The following is a 17,042-nucleotide window of genomic DNA, read 5'->3' on the forward strand; positions in this document are numbered from 1 at the left end:
GGGTCCCCACCATATGGCGTATTGCAGTTTAGCCGATCCCAATTGACGATTCTCTGACTAAACCTCACTTATTGTGGTGTTCTGTGACTGCAATCGTAACAAAAACAGTCTCAAAACGTCAGAAATCCTGACTAATTTTTTGACGTTCTGTGATTTTATTTTTAGCAGGGTAAATTATTATTAAAATTTTTAATATTTGCTAATTATTGGTTGCCAATAATTGGCATCGGCGTGGACAGCCCATTTGTTTAATAATAATAGTCTAAGAGCTGGCTACGAAAATTGGCAAGGATAAGGTGCAAGAAAAGTTTTTGTATAAAAGCCTTCCTTTTTGATAGATAAACACCCCCCACAGCACCGAAAATTTCCTAAAGATTTATTTGCAAACTTCGGAAACTTTAATTGCAAAGTTTAGAGAAAATTGTATAAAGATTTAAATGTCCAAAATGAATAAATGTTTGGCGTAAAACTTGACGGAAGATTTAAATTAAATTTTCCAGAAATTTTCGACGCGAAAATTGAGTGAAGATTTAAATTAAAGTTTCGTGAAATGTTTGGCGTAAAAGTTGACTAAAAATTTAAATTAAATATTTATGAAAAATTTATACCGAAAGTTGAGTGAAAATGTAATTTAAATTTTCAGTCAATTTTTGTGACGAACATTTCCTAAAAATTTAAATTAAATTTTCAGAAAAGGTTGGACGAAAATATTTGTAAAAAATCTGCCCGCTCCCCCTTCGGGGTAGCGGACACATTCTCATCCGCGCTTCGCGCGGGGGGGCTCGCTGCGCTCGCGGGTTTGAACGCGCCTTGGGGCGCGAAGAGCACTCCGTCGCGCTACGCGCTCCAAATGTTATGCTAACTCTACATTTAATATTATATTATAATATTTTAATATAAAAATTATATCCAATAATTTTATTATTATTATATAGGATTAATTTTCTTAAAGTTCTTCGACTTTAAGGAGAACATTCTCATCATGGCACTCGCGTTTCATGCTCGAATGTATGATGCGGAATTAGAAGTGTTTTTGAGTATTTGGATTTTTCATTATTTAAATATATGAAACATTTGAGCAAACGAATACATTTAAGGGGTTAGTATCTCATCTCCATTATTTTTTTCAAATAGTTTTTTTAATTAAACAATTTATTTTATTTACTTCAAGCTTGTTATACATAAAAGTAAGGGTTATATATACTATTCCCAGTTGAAAAATCTTGTACAATATCATGTACATTTTTTTGTTCAAGTTCAAGTACTTGCACATTCGCGTGATCTTGTACAAGAGCAGAAAACGAACCTGTAAAAAGAATTGGAACAAAGTACATGAACCTGTACAGGTACATTTAAGTGTATTTGTTTGCGACTTTGTGACTGTTGTGTGTGCAAAATTGCAAATCTATTTGTTTCGATTTATAAAAGTTATTTTGTCAACAACATTTTCCCTATTGAAAAAAAACACGTATAATTATACGTATAATAATACGTATAATTATACGTATAATAATACGTATAATTAATTATACGTATAATAATACGTATAATTATACGTATTATTATACGTATAATTATAATTCTATTAAAAATAGAATAATAGAATAGAATAGATTAATTAGTAGCAAAATTGCGCTGAAAATTTTTAGAAATTTTAAAATGCAAATTAAATTTCACGAAAAAAAATATCGTCGAATGTCAATTCAAGCAGTCACCCATCCAAGTACTAACCGCGTCTAACGTTGCTTAACTTCTGTGATCTGATGAGAACTTGTTCCTTCGCCTTGGTGTTTCCGCTGTCTTGTCTTGATTAATAACTTTGTCGTATAAGTATCACTAAAAGTGAGGTTAGGTGCGATACAATACTTATACGACAAAGTTATTAATCAAGACAAGACAGCGGAAACACCAAGGCGAAGGAACAAGTTCTCATCAGATCACGGAAGTTAAGCAACGTTGGACGCGGTTAGTACTTGGATGGGTGACTGCTTGAATTGACATTCGACGATATTTTTTTTCGTGAAATTTAATTTGCATTTTAAAATTTCTAAAAATTTTCAGCGCAATTTTGCTACTAATTAATCTATTCTATTCTATTATTCTAGTTTTAATAGAATTATAATTATACGTATAATTAATTATACGTATTATTATACGTATAATTATACGTATAATTCTTGTTTCAAATTCGTATGTCTTATTATACGTATAATTGTACGTATAATAATACATATAATTATACGTATAATAATACGTATAATTATGCGTATAATTATGCGTATAATTATACGTATAATTATACGTATAATAATACGTATAATTATACGTATAATAATACGTATAATTATACGTATTATTATACGTACAATTATACGTGTTTTTTTTCAATAGGGTTATGTCTATATACGTACGTACAAACATACATACATACATACACACAGACAGACGTAAAGATTTCATGGAAATAGTAAAAGTCAATTTTCGACCAATTATAATACATTCTCATGTGATGAGAATGTAAAAAAAAATGCTTTTTTCATTAAAATCTTAAAAACGTAAAGAGATAGAGAATAATGTTTAATGGCAAAGTTGTAGCTGATAAAATTTTGAAGAAAAAAGTCTCTGGGGTCATTATGCCAAGATGAATACATTACAAGATAATTAAGTCAGAAATTCTGATTTTTGTGTAAAAAAATATAAATAATATGTATATAGAGTGGTTTTTTTCTAAATTGATATTTTTTTCACTTGTATCATATTTTCTGAGTCTATTATGATGAGAATATGTCTATTTTATGGACTGATTTTTTTCACCTCATTAATAAAATTTAATTTTTCATAAAAAATGTCTTTTTTGGCGTTTTTTAGGTGTTTTTCGACAATTAAACCACTGTAACTTTTACAATTTTAATTTAATCAAAAAATTTTATTTAAAAAAAATGTTTTCTTTTTCCTGGACTGTAATGCTGTGTAGTGAAAAAAAATTTTTTTTAAAAAAAATTAAATTTCAAAATTTTAAAAATCCCGCACTTTTTGCATTTTTTGATGAAAATGGCTGGCTAACGAACTTAACCCGTATTTTGATACTAACTTTGTGTATGCAAAATTGCAAAACGATTTGTTTCGATTTACAAAAGTTATTGTGTCAACAACATTTTGTGTCTACATACGTACATACATACATACATACATACATACATACATACATACATACATACATACATACATACATACATACAGACACACAGACAGACACTTTCGCCGGACCATGTTTTTTCGACTCAGGGCACCTCAAAACGTAAAGATTTCATGGAAATAGTAAAAGTCAATTTTCGACCAATTATAATACCTTCTCATGTGATGAGAATGTAAAAATAAATGCTTTTTTCATTAAAATCTTAAAAACGTAAAGAGATAGAGAATAATGTTTCATGGGAAAGTTGTAGCTGATAAAATTTTGAAAAAAAAAGTCTCTGGGGTCATTATGCCAAGATGAATACATTACAAGATAATTGAGTGAGAAATTCTGATTTTTGTGTAAAAAAATATAAATAATATGTATATAGAGTAATATGTAATATGTAATAAATAACTATTAGGAATGGTTAATATACATTTAGAGTGCTTATTTATTCAATAATAATAATGAATTAAGATATAATTAATTAATAATAAGTGTTTTACGTGTACAGTGCATACAGTTGTTGAATTACCATATATATGTATATTACCATCAGCGGCAGCTGTGATACGCGCGTTAAACCCTAGATGGCGTTAAGGATGACTTTGTGAATGAATTTCTAAAATTAAGCTCTTGAGTATCAAATGTGTAAGTGAATATATAAGTTTTAAAAAAATAGATCAATTTATTAAAACAACTTTTTTGATTTGTACAAATATAAAAAAAAAATTTTATAACGAACAAAAATTTTTTTAATGAGAAAAAGTTTTTTTTGTGTGAGAAAAACATTAATTTTGATACAAAAAAAACTTTTTCTGATTAAAAAAATTTTTGTTCGTTATAAAATTTTTTTTTTATATTTGTACAAATCAAAAAAGTTGTTTTAATAAATTGATCTATTTTTTTAAAACTTATATATTCACTTACACATTTGATACTCAAGAGCTTAATTTTAGAAATTCATTCACAAAGTCATCCTTAACGCCATCTAGGGTTTAACGCGCGTATCACAGCTGCCGTTGATGGTAATATACATATATATGGTAATTCAACAACTGTATGCACTGTATACTTAAAACACTTATTATTAATTAATTATATCTTAATTTATTATTATTGCATAAATAAGCACTCTAAATGTATATTAACCATTCCTAATAGTTATTTACTACATATTTCGTCGATTAACGATAATATTTTACAATGAACCGAAACGTAACCGAATCGTAACCCAATTCGGTTACAACTCGGTTTTCCCAATCCGCCAGGGTAAACCTGATGGACCCTCGAAAGGACCCTTCTATTGGAAAAAGGGAATATATAAAAAAATGTAAATTGTAGTAGGTAAAAGTAAATAAGCGGTTTGAAAAAAATAAAAAAAATTGTCCTGAGAATTTCAAATACATATTTAAAAATTTTTCATATTAACTATTTAATTTTTTGATTTTTAACTATTTATAGAATTTTTTTGGATGTCTATCCCAGTCGAAAATCCTACGCTATGTTAAGCTGAACAAAAAGTTGTTTTGAAGTATTGAGATAACCATTAGAGAATTGTTAGACAGTAGATAACTAGCTATAGAAAACTTTCAGGAAGCCTGTTAAGGCCGATTTTTCGCTTCCACGGAAAGCTTGAAAATAACAAATTTTGTACGTTTTAAACAAAGCATTCAAGTAGCTTTGAGAGAGTTATCAAAGAGTTGCAGGATTTTGCATATATAAAAAGAAAGCGTTCAGGTGGCGAAAATTAAATGAAGCGTCATGGATGTTTCAGGAAACAGCGGAAAAATGACAATGATCAAAAATTAAATTTAACCTTTCTTTCCATCTTTATTTATCTCGTAAAAATATTATGTATTAGATTATTATATTTAAATATTGAAGAATTAAAGAAAAATTATTTACGTCAGACTCGGTATTTTAACTTTTAGTACATTGTTGTCAACCAAAATTTGTAAATAAAAATACGCTGTTAAATTCATTTTCATAAATTATGAAATTCTAAAAAAATAAAGAATATATTATTTATAAAAAATATTCATAAATATCAAGTATAAAAATAATAATCTTTTTTTTTAAATATTAAATATTTTGTCTTTTTTTTAAGAAATTGTATTCATTATTCAATATAAAAGGTTTTCACCATGTTCGTATTCCTAACCCCAAATTTTGCTCAAGTTATATATAATTTTTTTCGTATATAATTTAAGTGATTAAAAATAAACGTTTTCTTTGAAAAGTAATTTTTATATAATATATAAAGAATAATTATTAATTGTATAAAACGGATTTACAAATTACTATAGAATTTTTATAATTTTTCGATTTAGTTTAATTTAATGAAATTATTCTAGTTTTCAGGAAGTGTAAAAAAGGTAATTAAATTACATATTAATTTGCAACTTGTGAAAAGCAAATAGAATTGCTTTCTTACACATTAAACCAGGCATTAGGAAAGCATTCACCAAGCAAACTGGTAGACCTTTTGCTAGAAGCTGTCCACAGATATTCAACAAGCTGTAGAAAAAGCTTCCGGTTAAGAAATCAGAAAGCAAATATCACAGAATTTTAGGTCTAATGTATAAATAGTTGCCATGAAGCTTTTGAAACCTTCATAACAGTTACCTGAAGGCCATGTGAACCCTTCAGGGAAACTTACGATTTTCGACTGGGAGCTCTCCGTCTATAACAAGCTGTCCCCATTTACCCCAAAAATAATAATGATTTTGAAAAAAAAAATTCTTAAATAGAAATAGATGAAAAAGCAAATTGTATGGGTCCGAGGGACCCAGCTCAGGCACGCAAGGGTTATTGCGAACTCAAAAATTGGAAATAGTAATTTTCGCAAAAATTCTACTAAAAAGAAATATTCATGCGTTCCAAATAGCCTTTCTAATTATGATTATAGAAATGGACAATACTTACAGGATTTTAATAAAACAAGAAATACGTAACCGCTGGATCTACACAATACTATTTTCAAGCAAAATTTAAATTGAATAACTTTCCATTTGAAATTGCTGTTGAACTTATCTTTTGTCACGATTTTGATTTTTTTTATTACTAAATTTTTTCAAATCTATTCTCAAATTGTTTTTTTTAAACATTTTTACGGTTTTAAAATTTTTACTTTTCTTATAAGTTGTTATTGCCCACGATTTCTTTTTATGTTTACGTACGATTTTATTTATTTTTTTTAAATATTTTTTTTCTTATCTTAGTAATAATCGAATTTGCAGAATAGTAGAGCACGATCACCATCATTATAGAATTTAACATCTGCATTTTTATACTTAAACGGGGGACAGTTGAATGTTGTTGTTAATTTACAAAATCTATCTTTGATGTTGATGAAATCCTCATTCTGACACACTAATGCGTTAGATTTTCCAATCAGTGTATAATTTTCCTCGCAACTGAAAGTTACTAATTTAAAATTGACTTCATTAATTATTATAATCTTTGTCGATCCATTGAAATTCCCTGTATTTATTACACAATCATCTAAAAAGAATTATATAAGATATTATTTTATAGAAGAGTAGAATGATTGACTTTGAACACTCATGCTTACCTACAAGCAGTATGGAATCATTCTTATGGTATAGATCTATAAACGAAAGAAGAAAATTAAATTAAATTTGGCACAATATTATTTTTTTTATTTCATTTCTAACAAATAGGTACTACTCAAATTAGTAAAAAAGTTTACTAATTTGAATTAGTGACTCACTTTTTGCTTTAGCATTAGTTAAATTTTACTAATTATTAGTAACAATTACTAACACACTGAAAAAAGGGTTTGGTATTGACAACCAAACGTTTGGTTGGTATTTAAGCAACCAAACTATTTGTTTGAGTCAATTAAACAATTTGGTTGGTTACACCGTCCGACAAAATTCAACTTTTTTTTCACATACGAAAAAATCAATGATTTTCAGAAACTAGGACCAAAAAAAAGATACCCGTATCTGGCCGTTTTGCTAGATCAGGTCATTTTTTGCTTTTAGGGGTAAAAACAACCCTTAAATGAAAAGGTGATAGGAAATCTTGTACAAAAAAATAATTTTTTATGAAACCTGGTATCTCGGGGTTTTCCGGGTCGCTGATTACGAATCTGATGTCAGATTTTCAAAATTCAAAGTGGCGGATCCAATATGGCGGTCGAAATTTATAAAAATTCACCAATTCATTTGAAAGTTGTTACTTAGGGGTTTTTGGGGTCGCTGATTACGAATATGATGTCAGATTTTCAAAATTCAAAATGGCAGATTCAATATAGCGGTCGAAATTTATAAAAGTTCATCGAATTCACTTAAAACTTGTTACTTGAAGGTTTTTGGGGTCGCTGATAACGAATATGATGTCCGATTTTGATAATTCAAAATGGCAGACTCAATATGGCGGTCGAAATTTATAAATATTAATTATTTTTTATAAAACTTGGTGTCTAGGGGTTTTTGGGGTCGCTGATAATAACATAATAATAATAATAATAATAATAATAATAACATAATAACATTTATAACTTTCGACCACCATATTGGATCCGCCATTTGGAATTTTGAAAAGCCGACATCAAATTCGTAATCAGCAACCCCAAAAACCTTCAAGTAACAAGTTTCAAGTGAATTCGACGAACTTTTATAAATTTCAAACGCCATATGGAATCTGCCATTTTGAATTTCAAAAATCTGACTTCAGATTCGTACTCAGCAACCCCAAAAACCCATAGACACCAAGTGTTATAAAAAATAATTAATATTTATAAATTTCGACCGCCATATTGGATCCGCCATTTTGAATTATCAAAATCTGACATCATATTCGTTATCACGACCCCAAAAACCTTCAAGTAACAAGTTTGAAGTGAATTCGATGAACTTTTATAAATTTCGACCGCTATATTGAATCTGCCATTTTGAATTTTGAAAATCTCACATCATATTCGTAATCAGCGACCCCAAAAACCCCTAAGTAACAACTTTCAAATGAATTGGTGAATTTTTATAAATTTCAACCGCCATATTGGATCCGCCACTTTGAATTTTGAAAATCTGACATCAGATTCGTAATCAGCGACCCGGAAAACCCCGAGATACCAGGTTTCATAAAAAATTATTTTTTTGTACAAGATTTCCTATCACCTTTTCATTTAAGGGTTGTTTTTACCCCTAAAAGCAAAAAATGACCTGATCTAGCAAAACGGCCAGATACGGGTATCTTTTTTTTGGTCCTAGTTTCTGAAAATCATTGATTTTTTCGTATGTGAAAAATCGTGTCGGACGGTGTTATCCAATTTAAATATTTGTGGACTTTGAAAAATCTCATCTCCGTCTGGGATCGAACCTCTGTTTTAAAAATGAAGGTCAGGAGCTCTGACCACTGGACTACTCATCCTTGTGAAAAATTTAAACCAACTGTTCTCTTAAGCTATGAGCTGAGAGCGAATCAAATTATTTGGTTGTCGCAACCAAATTTTGGTTAGGACAACAAACAATCATTTGGTTTTTTAGACGAAACTATTTTGTTGTGTTTAGTCACAACAAAACTACACGCTACAATAACTTTACTTACCTGAAAATATCCTCTTGCTGTCGGTATAGTAGAGTTCTTATCACTTTTAGAAAACTTTTTTTTAAAAATTAAATTGCAATTATCTCAAACTGTGCTCGATAAATAATAAAATAATTTAATAAAATTTGCAATTTCTATTAAATATAAATTATTTTTTCACACATTTTACACTAATTTCTTGAAAATATTATGAAAACTGACAACAAGTTAAAATCTACAGTTACCACTTGCACATATCAAGTGATTATTTATTATTTATCACGTTATTAATTAAAATTCTTACAAAAATTAACTCTATAAATGTTCATTTAACCTCACAATACTAATTTTTATAAATTTTCATCAATTTAAAGCTTTTTTTTAATAATTACCTAAATTCGACTTAGATTCGCCCCAGCTGGGTCGAATTTAGGTAAATCAAATCCACCAGGGGGTTACAAGAACCAAAATTGCCTAACCAAACAATTATGTTGCAAACACACTAAATTTTTTTCCTCAGTGTAAGAAGACTGGAAAAGAATAAAATTAAAATTATCAGATATTTTCTAAAGTTTACAATTTTTCTATTCTATTTAATCTGCAATATTCCTTCTTTTTTTTAATCCCCTAAAATATAATAGAATATTGGAAAAAAAAATTTTTTTTATATGACAAAATGCAATTGTATTCCGTTAATGGAATATATTTCACAAAGTTTTAATTCCAAAAAGTTTTGTTGAGTCATGTTTGAACTAGAAGACTTTTTAATCCTCAAACGGAAATAGAAACCCAGTGGGCAAAAAACCATGTTCATTCTAAAAACGTCCTTGAAACGTTTTTATAACGAACATGGTTTTTTGCCCACTGGGTCAATGTAAATACGAGCGATATTTGTATTGCGTATTCGTTTCAGGTTAGGTTATATGTGATTGTATCTATTGTAATATATGTTATTGTATTATGTATTTTAAGATGAGTGAGTTAAAATATTTATGCCTTTGTAAATAAATATTACAATTTTTTATACAAGTTCATTTGGGTCTGCTGAAACCGAAAAAATCATAAAAACTTTAAAAATTATTTATTGTTTAATTATTTTTTATTGTAAACAATGATTTGTCAGTAATATATTTTTCTTACTTTCGATGAGCCCCCCGACTAAAAAAACCAACTTAAAAGAATAAATAAACAAACTTTCACTTGCGTCACTTAGATTCGTGTTAGGGTAAGAATTCCTAAAGTGGCCCCCTAATATTTTTTGTGTAATAGAAAAAAGTGATACTCACATATTTTGGTAGTCCATGATGTCACTAAAAAACCCTTAAAACGATTTTTCAAAATTCGAATTTTTTTAAAAGTTATAAACAATTAAACTTTTTTGCAACGTTTTGGAAAAAATTCTGTATCTTGAAATTGGCCGAACCGATTTTAATAAAAATTGGTTTGGAGAAAGATTAAGATACGTACTTTTGATAAATAAATAAATTATGAATAAAAAGTATAATTTGTTTAAACAAATTATATTGTTAATTTTTAACTTTATAAATTAACAATGTTCTCAGTCGATTTTTCCAATTTTTTTATAGAATCATATAAAGGGGCTTTTCACAATTCCATGACAAAAATAAAAAAGTGGGATTCTCAAAAACTTTAGAAGATACAGAATTTTTAGTCTTAACGCGCGCGAGTTTTCTGAGTAGCTCACGCATACGGCACGGCATCTCCCGCGCGCTCCATATAAGAGTTCCCGATTATAATATTTTATTAACTCAATTAAACTGAACAGTTGTTTATATGTATCTTATTATGCATATCATTTTTTTAATAATTAATAATTTTTGGCTTATAAAACGTTTTCGTTGATATATTTGTCTTTTCTTAAAATTAAACGAGATCATTAAGTTTCAAATTAGTATGCTGATTAATATCACATTACGTTTTATTTTATTAAAGTTAAAATCTAATTTAAAATTTCATATATTTTCTTAAATTTTAACCAGTCTTTCAATGAATTAAAATACTTATAAAAAATAGTCTCAATTCCCTGTCATTTTGCAAACCAGCGGCGCACATTTTATTATTTTTCATGATAAATTTTTAACATTTTTCAATAACGCTGTTCACATCATCGGAATAAAACTTACACGTAATATCAGTAGTGCTTAATGGCGCATAGTAGTGATATTTTCTCGTGTTTTTAATTGCTTTTGCTTTTGAATATCGCGATTTTAACTTTTTTTCATGTAAGATGTGCTCTTTTTTACTGCAGTAGACGAAATCAATTTTTTTAAACGCAGTTTTTGCCCATTCTGTAAATGTTTTTGCAGAATTTACTGTTTCCCTGTTAATTCTTTGTAAACTAGCTTTATAAGCACGTCTTTTGACGGTACCTCCAATTCCGTCACACGCTCCTTTGCCATGACCGGTCGCAAAGAAATGCCACTCCGCTTTTACACCGAAATCAGCTTCATGTGCCAATAAATTGGAAAAATTGAATCTATTTTTATATTGAGCACTGTAACCATCAGAAACAAGTTGTAAATTCAGATGTTCATTACATGAACATTTTGCTTCCTCTTTACGATCAGCAAAAAAATTTGCTTCCTCGTGGAAAAAGCAAAATTTTATTGCCAAAATGTGATTTTGATTTTTTAACTTTCATTAATTCTTGAAATTTACCTCAAATGTATACATTATATATATATCGATCGATTCGTCATGACGTAAGGAATACAATTATTTCATATATAAACTTCAATTTAAAAAATCACAAAATTTTATAGCCAAAATGTGAATTTTTGATTTTTTAACTTTCATTAATTCTTTAAATTTACCTCAAATGTATACTTTATATATATCGATCGATTCGTCTTGACGTAAGAAATACGATTTTATTATATATAACCTTAAATTTTTCTATTTAAAAATTTTTTCGATTAAAAAAAAATTTTTTGGATAAAAGACGATAAAATTTTTTTTGGGGGTATTTTTCAAAATCCTTTGGTCAGATTTGAGATATTAATATGATAAATGAGCCTACCAAATTTTATCTAAATCCATTAAAACCTGTTAAAGTTATCTTCTAAACAAAAAAGGGATCCACACACACATACATACATCCGGACAATTGATCAGGATCTCATATAACATGTTTCTATAAAGAAAAAAATTTTTTTCCGCCACTTTGAAAAGTTTTATAAACGAAAGGACTACAAAGCTTCCTCCACGAGGAAGCAAAATAAATAATTTTTTTTATTTTTTCGCTACCAATTTTTTTCTTTAGAAAAGCAATCATTTTTTCATTAAATAAATGAATGGAGCCATGATCGTGTTGTAAATTTTCGGATACCGGAACAAAATTCAAATGCTTTAATTTATTATTTTTGCGGTAATAAATCACATATGGATGGAGAGTAATTTGGACGTTAGACCAGTAACTGGACTGAACGGAATCCTGAATCTGGCAAGTGAAATTCTCGGCAAAATCTAAATTTACAATAAACATTCCATCATCAATATTTTCTTTAATTTTTGAAAAAAAGCTACCCTGAGATTGTGCTAAAAAATCATGCATAAGTAAAACTTCCAAATCATTGGCTAAAATCATTGCAAAATCATGTGCACTTTCCTTTTCAGTTATAAATTGACACCTTTCCCAGGTGAAAATGATCCTCACGAATGACGTGTGGAATTCATCCGGAATTCGTCCAAATTTCCTTAAGAATTCGTTTAGAATTAGTTCAGATTTCCTGTCGAATTCTGGAAAACGCCGTGTGGCGATTTGAAACAGAATTCGTCCATAATTTAATCGGAATTCGTGCGACTTTGATAAGAAAAACGAATACAAAAAAATTTTCTCTTAAATTTCCGACCGAATTTCGTACGGTATTCGTGCGAATTGCTAACGAATATTTTCAGAACAGTTCGTGCGGATTCCTATAAGAAATTGATAGAAATTCCGAAAGGAAATTTGGATGAAAAAATTTTTTAAAAAAATATTCGCCCACTTTTCCGACCGAATAGTGCGCGGTATTCGTACGAATTACTAACAAATTCTTTAAATAATCTTCGTGTGGATACCTATAAGAAATTGATAGGAAATCCGCAAGGAATTTTCGCTGAAAAATTTTTTTTAAAAAATATTCGCCCCCTTTTCCGACCGAATAGTGCGCACTATTCGTAAGAATAACTAACAAATTCTTCAAATAAACTTCGTGTGGATTCCTATAAGAAAATGATAGGAATTCCGAACGGAATTTTAGGTGAAAAATTTTTTTAAAAAAATATTCGCCCACTTTTCCGACCGAATAGTGCGCGGTATTCGTGTGAATTACTAAGGAATTTTTTAAATAAACTTCGTGTGGATTCCTATAAGAAATTGATAGGAAACCCGCAAGGAATTTTGGCTGAAAATTTTTTTTTTTAATATTCGCCCACTTTTCCGACCGAATAGTACGCGGTATTCGTACGAATTACTAACAAATTCTTTAAATAAACTTCGTGTGGATTCCTATAAAAAATTGATAAGAAATCCGCAAGGAATTTTGGCTCAAAAATTTTTTTAAAAAAATATTCGCCCCCTTTTCGGTCCGAATAGTGCGCCGTATTCGTAAGAATTATTAACAAATTCTTTAAATAATCTTCGTGTGGATTCCTATAAGTAATTGATAGGAAATCCGCAAGGAATTTTGGCTGAAAATTTTTTTTTTCAAATATTCGCCCACTTTTTCGATCGAATAGTGCGCGGTATTCGTGCGAATTACTAACAAATTATTTAAATAAACTTCGTGTGGATTCCTATAAGAAATTGATAAGAAATTCGCAAGGAATTTTGTCAGAAATTTTTTTTTTTTAATATTGGCTCACTTTTCCGATCGAATAGTGCGCGGTATTCGTGCGAATTACTAACAAATTCTTTAAATAAACTTCGTGTGGATTCCTATAAGAAATTGATAGGAAATCCGCAAGGAATTTTGGCTGAAAAATTTTTTTTTTCAAATATTCGCCCACTTTTCCGACCGATTAGTTCGCGCTATTCGTACGAATTACTAACAAATTCTTTAAATAAACTTCGTGTGGATTCCTATAAGAAATTGATAAGAAATCCGCAAGGAATTTTGGCTGAAAAATTTTTTTTTAAAAATATTCGCCTCCTTTTCCGACCGAATAGTGCGCGGTATTCGTACGAATTACTAAGAAATTCTTTAAATAAACTTCGTGTGGATTCCTATAAGAAAATGATAGGAAATCCGCAAGGAATTTTCGCGGAAAAATTTTTTTTAAAAAATATTCGCCCCCTTTTCCGACCGAATAGTGCGCGGTATTCGTAAGAATTACTAAGAAATTCTTTAAATAAACTTCGTGTGGATTCCTATAATAAATTGATAGGAAATCCGCAAGGAATTATGGCCGAAATTTTTTTTTTTTAAATATTCGCCCACTTTTCCGACCGAATAGTGCGCGGTATTCGTACGAATTACTAACAAATTCTTTAAATAATCTTCGTGAGGATTCCTATAAGAAATTGATAGGAAATCCGCAAGGAATTTTGGCTCAAAAATTTTTTTTAAAAAATATTCGCCCCCTTTTAGGACCGAATAGTGCGCGGTATTCGTAAGAATTACTAACAAATTCTTTAAATAAACTTCGTGTGGATTCCAATAAGAAATTGATAAGAAATTCGCAAGGAATTTTGGCTGAAATTTATTTTTTTAAATATTCGCCCACTTTTCCGACCGCATAGTGGGCAGTATTCGTGCGAATAACTAACTAACTAATTCGGTCGGAAAAGTAGCCGAATATATTTTTAAAAAAATTTTTCATCCAAAATTCCGTTCGGAATTACCATCAATTTCTTATAGGAATCCACACGAAGTTTATTTAAAGAATTCCTTAATAATTCGCACGAATACCGCGCACTATTCGATCGGAAAAGTGGGCGGATATTTTTTTGAACAAATTTTTCAGCCAAAATTCCGTTCGGAATTCCTATCATATTCTTATAGGAATCCACACGAAGTTTATATAATGAATTCCTTAGTAATTCGCACGACTACCGCGCACTATTCGTTCGGAAAAGTGGGCGAATATTTTTTTAAAAATATTTTGCATCCAAAATTCCCTTCGGAATTCCCATCAATTTCTTATAGGAATCCACACGAAGTTTATTTAAAGAATTCCTTAGTAATTCGCACGAATACCGCGCACTATTCGTTCGGAAAAGTGGGCGAATATTTTTTTAAAAATATTTTTCAGCCTAAATTCCGTTCGGAATTCCCATCAATTTCTTATAGGAATCCACACGAAGTTTATTTAAAGAATTCCTTAGTAATTCGCACGAATACTGCATACTATTCGGTCGGAAAAGTAGGCGAATATATTTTTAAAAAAATTTTTCATCCAAAATTCCGTTCGGAATTCCCATCAATTTCTTATAGGAATCCACACGTAGTTTATTTAAAGAATTCCTTAGTAATTCGTACGAATACCGCGCACTATTCGTTCGGAAAAGTGGGTGAATATTTTTTTAAAAATATTTTTCAGCCTAAATTCCGTTCGGAATTCCTATCAATTTCTTATAGGAATCCACGCGAAGTTTATTTAAAGAATTTCTTGGTAATTCGCACGAATACCGCGCACTATTCGGTCGGAAAAGTGGACGAATATATTTTTCAAAATATTTATCAGCCAAAATTCCGTTCTGAATTCCTATCAAATTCTTATTGGAATCCACACGAACTGTTTTTAAATATTCGTTAGTAATTCGCACGAATACCATACGAATTTCGGTCGAAAATTTGGTCAAAATTTTTTTTTGTATTCATTTTTCTGAAAAAAGTCGCACGAATTCCTATTAAATTATGCTTTTTGAAACCTTTTCCCATGGTGTTCCTAACCTTGGTCCATTTTTACGCGGGTAAGTTAAAAAAATATAAAACGTATTAATTTGTCATCCCAAAGATAGTTAAGAAAATTGTCATATGTTACCATTTGTTTTAAAAATGGCGTTTTCTGCATTCTAATTACAAAACTTATTCCTAAAGAAACTTAAAGTGTAAATTTTATGATTTTCATTTTAAATTCGATTTAAAAAAAATGCAGTGGTCAAAATTAAATTCATTATTTATTAATTAAACAGAACAATATAAAAAACACCAATAAACTTATTAACTAGAAATTTTTAAAAATTGCGAAAAAATTTTTTAATAAAAATCAACCATATTTTCTTAAATAACCGTCCTACACACAGGGCAGACATTAGAATTATATAATGGCCGACAATTTCCACAAAGGCACAAGTGTGCACACGGTAGAATGAGGTGTGTTGGTCTCTCCTCTAGGCAAATACAGCATCTGCCTTGCTGTATATTTCCTAGATTTTGTGGGTTATCTGAAAAATTTAAAAATATATTAATAATATTAATTAATATAAATTGTTTATAAATTCTATTACTAATTTTTTTAGGTGTTTTAATACTTACCATTTTAATAATATAATTAGTTAACAATAAGTCAGATATAGAAATAAAGTTTTGTATAAATTTTTTATAAAATTATAGTTCTTACTCAGCAAAGGTAATTCTGCTCGTTGTTGAAAAGGCCTTATTTGCCCTAAACGTCGGGGCCTTTCTGGACCTACTCCTTGATTTGCTGGCACACGATGATTTGCACGGCCCCTTAGTCTTCCTCGACCACGCCGTCGTTCACGACCTCTTAGTCGCACAAGAACTCTCAGTGGCTCCGCAATTTCCTCTGGTTCTGACTCTAGTTGCTCTGGAGCTGCCTGTCCTGGTCGTCGCAATCAGCACAAAAGCGTTTCGAATTGGTCCTCCAAATCGCTCTGTTAGATGCATATTTAATGCTTCAATATCGTCATTTTTTCTTATAGAGCATCTGTAGGCAAATTACCAAAGAATTTTTTTTAACTTGATCAATTCACCTGAAAACCCTCATATGTAGGTTAAGGCATATTATTTTTATTTATCATCAAAAAAATATTTAATCTTACTAAATTTCCATTATGCACGTTTACAATGTACAATTGACTTATCCTTGGATTAGGAACAGAAATCTACAATAAACGTTGTATATTATTTCACTTTAACAAAGTAATATAAAATAATGATGTTAATTTTAATCTCTATTTATCATTTTTTAATTTCAATCATTTTAAACCTAACGTGCTAAGAGTGGGTCTTGTGGACCCAAAGAAAAATATGTTTCATCTACTTCCAATTAAGAAAATATTAGAAAATCGTCATTAAATTATATTTGGTTAGGTAATAATAACCATTTTAAATCATTT

At 29.4% G+C, this 17,042-nt stretch overlaps 1 protein-coding gene across 1 annotated transcript in view; it reads right to left on the minus strand.

Moving 5' to 3' along the window:
* The window catches only part of LOC127287503 (zona pellucida sperm-binding protein 3 receptor-like), a 29,403-nt gene extending 23,130 nt beyond the window's left edge, over window positions 1-6,273 (minus strand). The window contains exon 1 of the mRNA XM_051314485.1: window positions 6,107-6,273. The gene's annotated coding sequence lies outside the window, so the exon portion shown is untranslated. The remainder of the gene's footprint in view (window positions 1-6,106) is intronic.
* Window positions 6,274-17,042: the final 10,769 nt, after the last annotated feature.

The sequence above is a fragment of the Leptopilina boulardi genome, unplaced genomic scaffold, assembly GCF_019393585.1.
Source record: "Leptopilina boulardi isolate dan_hultmark-lab unplaced genomic scaffold, ZJU_Lbou_2.1 LbouV2_371, whole genome shotgun sequence".
Classification (NCBI taxonomy): Eukaryota; Metazoa; Arthropoda; class Insecta; order Hymenoptera; family Figitidae; genus Leptopilina; species Leptopilina boulardi.